The sequence below is a fragment of the Hevea brasiliensis genome, chromosome 4 (assembly GCF_030052815.1).
Source record: "Hevea brasiliensis isolate MT/VB/25A 57/8 chromosome 4, ASM3005281v1, whole genome shotgun sequence".
NCBI classification, from domain to species: domain Eukaryota; kingdom Viridiplantae; phylum Streptophyta; class Magnoliopsida; order Malpighiales; family Euphorbiaceae; genus Hevea; species Hevea brasiliensis.
Genome location: NC_079496.1, coordinates 9,487,909 through 9,494,617, shown reverse-complemented (window position 1 = coordinate 9,494,617; position 6,709 = coordinate 9,487,909). Strand labels below are relative to the sequence as shown.

The 6,709-nt window shown below is 31.3% G+C and overlaps 1 pseudogene; it reads right to left on the bottom strand.

Moving 5' to 3' along the window:
* Window positions 1–1,093: 1,093 nt before the first annotated feature.
* On the bottom strand, window positions 1,094–4,989 carry LOC131179181 (beta-glucosidase 18-like; annotated as a pseudogene).
* Between the last annotated feature and the right edge of the window lie 1,720 nt (window positions 4,990–6,709).

Genomic DNA, 6,709 nt, shown 5'->3' with positions numbered 1-6,709 from the left:
TCATATTTTGCAATTGTTGAATATATAATTACGTTTCCTTCATGATATGTATTAGATTTTTGGGGCGTTACAATGCGACTAGTGGAGGTCAAGAAAACTTTACCCAATGGATTTTACAACTGGAGATCAATGAATGAACGGGACTATGTTTCCATCACGCATGACAAACCCTGCATTGTCAAATGCAGCTACTTTAGGCCACATAGGAGAAGATTCCTGGGTATAGCATTATGACGAGAGGGGAGCATACACAATTGAATCAGCCTATTCCCCTTTATAATTAAAAAAGAAGGTGAAGCCAATAACTTGAACCCATGTCCTTCTAAGACAGCACATGATAAATTTTGGAAATCAATTTGGAGACCAAAGGCGCAGCCAAAGATTAAAACTTAGCTGCAAAGAATCTGCTTCCAACAAAGAACAACAATTAATCACATCAGAAGATGGATTGGATTCAAGAGCTCAGCCTGCTACAGGATGCATGTCCTCCAGCACAGGCAGAGCCCTACCAGCAATTAAAGAAATAGTAAGTGGCAACCTCCTCCTCAAGGATCACTCAAATTCAATTCTGATACTGCATCAAATCATAAGTCACAATCAGTATGCTATGTTGCACTCTGCAGAATCACAGAAGTGAAATTATACAATGCAAGACAGCAAGCAGTAATAGCACTTCTCCCCTGGTAGGAGAAACACTAGCCCTGCTAGAATCCATTAGCCTTGCTCAGGATATGGGACTACAGAAACTTATCCTAAACATTGTGCGAATCTCTCACAAGGAAACATGATGTCTATTGGGAAATTGACGCCTTGGTGAAACACATTCATAGACAGATTGAGTTATTCCAGGCCTGTGTCTTCAGCTTGCTCAAAAGAACTGCAAATACGATTGCAGATTGTATATCATTTTTAGGCTTTTCTTGTAACATTCCAGTTATAATCCTCTGTTGTTGAGAAAACTTTTGATTTTGGATTCACTTGGGAATGTAATATTATGACGATTTGTTCAAAAAACAAAAATCATTAGATTGCAAATGCGCAGAATAAACAACTTAAATAAATACAAATATTTATATATGAACACTGTTCTAGATTGCAAATGCAAAATGTAATATTATTATTCTTTATTCAAAAATATTTTTCGGATTGCAAATGCTACAGTGTAAACAACTTAAAATAAATATAAATATTTCTACATGTGAACACTGTTCTAGATTACAAATGCGCAATGTTCTGTTGCCATTCTTGGGGATGATGAAGAGCTTCATTTTTCAGGAAATGCTGGAACCATTTGGCTGATCTTTTTGGTGTTCTCTGCATTGTTGTGCGGTCTACATGAACCAACCCAAAGCTTATGGTATATCCATATGTCCATTCAAAGTTATCTATCAGAGACCAATGGAAGTAGCCCCTCACATCTGCTCCATTCCTGTGATCATTATTAACCTTTATAAGATCACCAAGTCACCTTAAAAAAGAAAGGAGAAATATTGATAGGCAAGGATATATGAATCTACCTCATTGCAGAAACTAGAGAAGTGAGGTAACCCTCCATGTATTCCACCCTGTTCGTGTCATTGAGCATATCTTCAATGTTTCTACCGCTAGGTTGTGCATATCCTACAATTAGCATGTATATATTATCATTAGACTGAATTTCAAATATCTGTTTGATAGTTGCAAGATTACACAAATTTAAGTCAGCAGAAGATAACAAAATGGTAATTGCAATTTAATTTTCTGATATACCGTTTTCTGTGATGAACATGGGCGTGTTGTTGTATCTATCTTTGAAATACGTGATTGTCTTCTCCATGCTATTTGGAACAACATAGAACGTAGGCATTGCTGTCTGTAAAGACCCAAAAAGAAAACGAAAAATGAAGAAGCAATGTTAAGTACTGTTTTTAATTATCATCTGCTTTAATTGCTATTTAGATAGTTAGCTTCTGCATATCTTACCGGCTCTCCTATAAGAACTCCATCTTTTGTTCCAGTTCCATAAGTAAAGGTGTCTTTGAGTAAATCATCATGATAATTGCATGGTGAAAGCAGACAATCCTTTGCATAGAGAGTGCTGTAATGGTTGATTCCAATGAAATCCAATTTGTTTGCCAGTTTCCTCTTGTCCTCCATCGAAAATGCTGGTAGCCTTAGACCTACAATTTGTCGCATCTCTGGTGGGTACTCTCCATACATAATGGGATCCATAAACCTATACACCAAAAAAAAATTGCATTAATAGGCTCATCTAAGACCAAGCGACATCTTTATATGATAAACCTTGAATTACGAGTAATTAATTACTTACCAAGCAGCAATGAAACCTAGAGCTCGTTGAGCAGCCACACGATCAACTGGAATGTCTCTTAGTGGCTCATACCAGTAGATATGTAACACAATGCCAATCTTCCCTCCTTGTTTTTCCTATTTCACGTAATAAATATTAAGCAAACATGACAAGGGAAAGAATTAACTCTTTGTTGGTTATTTCATGATATGCTATTGTATATAATTGTTGGTTATTTGGTGATATGCTATTGTGTATAATACCTGATACTTTTTTCTGTAAATTTCAGTAGCTGTGGCATGAGCTAGTATCATATTATGAGCAGCGATGTAAGGTTCTAATTCAGAGTCTCCAGCTTTGCACTTGCCTACAGGGTAAGAGCATCGGTTTGGAGGCCATATTCCACTGTAGTACCCATATTGGGCCACCATATTAGCTTCATTGAGTGTAATCCAATGTTTCACTCTGTCTCCAAATGCCTTGAAGCAGATATCTGCGAAGTACCCGAAATCATCCCTGTAACAAGAATAAGATGGTAGAGTAGATGTTAATTTTTCTTTTTAATAGTGGTAGCAACTTACATTCTTTAACTAAAATTACAAATATGATATTTACTATGCAACAAGATCCATATTTATAACTCTCGCCTTATGAATGAGGACTCGCTATATAATAAGGTAAAGAACTTACTGCATTTGAGGACTTAGCCAAGCGCCATATCGATCTTCTAGTTCTTGAGGAACATCAAAATGGTGCAATGTAACAAATGGTTCTATTCCTGCATAATTAAGGAGTCATAATATCAGAAAAAAATAATAATAACCTAGGTGCCAAAGTATTATAACGTGATTCAATGTATTTTACCTTTAAGCAAGAGAGCATTAATAAGCTTATTGTAAAATGCAATACCCTCCGAATTGATCTCTCCAAATCTACCCTCTGTGATTAAAATTAAAATTAATTAAAATATAAAAAATTGAATTAAAAGAAAACTTATATATAATGCAAAGAAAAAAATTGTATAAAACATACTTGGAAGGATTCTGACCCATGAAATCGAGAATCTGTGCAATTTACTCAAGAGAATGCATCAACTCTACGTCATCCTATCACAGAGCAACATAATGTATAATATTTTGAATATTTTATTGTAAGTATGTCATAAAGTTGAGTAAATGTTTGGCTGTAAAGTGGGAAAAAATCTCTTGTTATTTTTCCCATTTAAAATCAGTTTGATTTGGACTGTTTTTCATTAGTAAATAAGTGAGCTGAAAAATAGACTTTTTTTTTTTAATTTCAACAAATTTATTTTAAAAAGCCTTAATTTTTAAAAACACAAATTCACATGTTTTATTATTTTATAAAAATTATAACTTTTATTGCTTAATTATTTAATAATTTTATCCCCCAACTATGAACAGAATCAAAGTTATTTAATTTAGCTCTGTTACTGTGATTGACAGGAACTTTAAGAGCTCCAAATAGTGGAAGAATATCAAATTTCAAGGTTGCTTATGGCTTGATTAATTAATCATCTGTCAACACTGATGGGTTATGGAAAAAAAAAAAAAAACCAATGATGGGTTCCCACAAATTCTTTAACATATTATATTGTTAGTCGTCTAAATTCAAGGAAATGATCAATTACCAAAAATTGATGATAGTGATCATCAGCTGTATTCCCATTGCTTCCATCCTTAATTTCTCCTGATAAAAACAGCAGTCACATTTATCCTCAATTAGTTAATTACCTTACATGGAAAGAAATTAATTAATCTAAATTAAGCATAAACGCAAATGAAAATTTGAGCAACAGCGAACTAGATAAAGTTCATTATATGTCATGAAATTTCTTAGCCTCCAGTCATAAATAAATAAATAAGAAGAATTAATATTTGTACCAGGAGATAAGTGGGTGAATACATCCCAATTGCTGAGGCCTTTGTTGGCTTCCAAGTATGCTCCTTCAATCTGCATGAATAAACAGATAAATTAATAATTATTTGTTATATTAGCTGACGCACATCAAACAGAACTCTTTTTTCAATCATAGGATCTAAATTGCAAGTGAAGGTGACGAGCAAGTCCTCAATGTGAAGGCTGCATCAGCATTATATAGGTATATGTCGTTCAGAAGTAACAAGAATGGCTAGATATACACATATGATCAAAAGAAAAGAGGCAAACAGATGAGAGACAAAAGTGATGAATATATAGAATAAAAAGATAGAAAATACACCATTTAAATATGCATCAATTGATAAGAAGCTGAAAACTTAATTATTATTTTTACATAAAATTCCATTTCAGAACAGTTGCATAGGTGTAAAATATAGACCAAACGCAAATTGTGCTGCCATTTTGTAAGGTTGTAATATATATATATATATATATATATATATATATATATATATATATATATATATATATATATATATATATAAAAGAGAAGCATACATATACATAGCTACCTGATAAGAAGAAGTAGCAGTCCCAAAGAAAAAAGAAGAAGGGAATTGGCTACGGTTCAAACATGAACACCCACTTATCATCAATGATAGGAAGAGAACTAAAACTGAACACACTTTCTTCATCCTCCTCCTTATGATTCACCACTGATATTCTTTTTAAGTTTTCTTGTTCTGCACAGCTAATAACTAACACAGAGGTTTGGGTTGTGTTATCGCTGGGATCGATCTTCCCTTTATATAGAGAACTGGGTGGCATTTTTGTAAATTTTTGGTTACTGGTTGTTGGATCTTGCACATTAATTTTTGGTCAAATATAATACATATGTATATTTCTTAACAATGAGGAATATATATTTCTTTTGTGGTTTACTTTTATGATTTAAAATTTCATCAATAAAATATAGAGAAAATTTTCCTGTCAACAAAAATTCTTCTACATTAAATGGAAACGTGCATGCTGAATAGTCATATGAGACAGGACAATTTCCAGGAAGCATCGATCATGCATGCATGGGACGCCTAAACTGGAACTGCAGTTTCTGAGCAATTAAGCAATGAGCTGAAACTAGCGAACTTTATATAATTATTGATAAATCAATTTTAAGAAAAGAATTCAAATAAATTCTCACACAGCTACATTTGAAAAGAAATCAACTTTATTTAATAAATTAATACAATTCTTTTCATTTAGAATTTTGAAAATACAAAGAACAAGAAATATTAATGGGTCTACATTAATGTCTTATTTTTATATAAAAAAAATAATTTTAATTTATTGAAATCAAAATCAATTGGGCTGCACCAGTTTAACAGTCTTCCTCCAGAATATTGTTGTATGGTCTGATTTTGCATAACATATGTGGGGTTGCGTACCCTGTCAACAAAAAATTATTCTACATTAAATGGAAACATGCATGCTGAATAGTCATATGAGACAGGACAATTTCCAGGAAGCATCGATCATGCATGCATGGGACGCCTAAACTGGAACTGAAGTTTCTGAGCAATTAAGCAATGAGCTGAAACTAGTCAACTTGATATAATTATTTTGATAAATCAATTTTAAGAAAAGAATTCAAATAAATTCTTGCTTTGAAAAAAATTCGACTTTATTGTCTATGATAATAAATTATATACTTGATTTGTAAAAATATATAAGCTCCTATCTCTCCTGTGATTTTTTGTAATGCTTAAAATTTTAATTATTTCTTTCTTTGAGTGAGGGATTAGGGGAGCGGTGACTTTAACTTAATTTTGCCAGATGAGTAGTATATATTTAACCACTAGACTAAGTCAAATTATTCTAATGCTTTGATTTTATTAATGAATTTATGTTTTTTCAAAAAGAAAGTAATTTATTAGATTTTTTCTTATTATAGTATAATCACTACAACAAAAACAAATATTAAAATTAGTAGTAAAATTTTTGCAACGATATTAATTTTACTACTATAAAACTAACATATCAGTAACATGAAAAATTATTGCTGATGATACGTAAAAAGAATATAACAACAATCGTTGTTATCATTGATAAATTTTTTACAGTAACAACTATTGCTGCTCGTAATTATTTTTTTTAGTGACCATAATTTTGTTATAAAATATGTATGACCACAATTTTATACCAATAACTTGCAGCAATTCATATATCATTGTCAAAACTTACTGCAACAAATTTTGTAATTTTGGCGGTAAAATATTTTTGCTACTAAATCTAACATTTTTTTATAGTATGCATTATAAAATTATTATTTAGTTATTAAATTATTAGACTAATCAATATAGAACGCATTTTTATTCTATCTATTATTTTATTTTATTAATTTTATCATTAAATAAAACATTATAATTATTTATTAATAATTATTTACAAAATAAGATTTATTTTATTAAAATTAAAATAATCACAGATGACAAGTTGGTTAAATTTTTGCTTTAAAAAAGG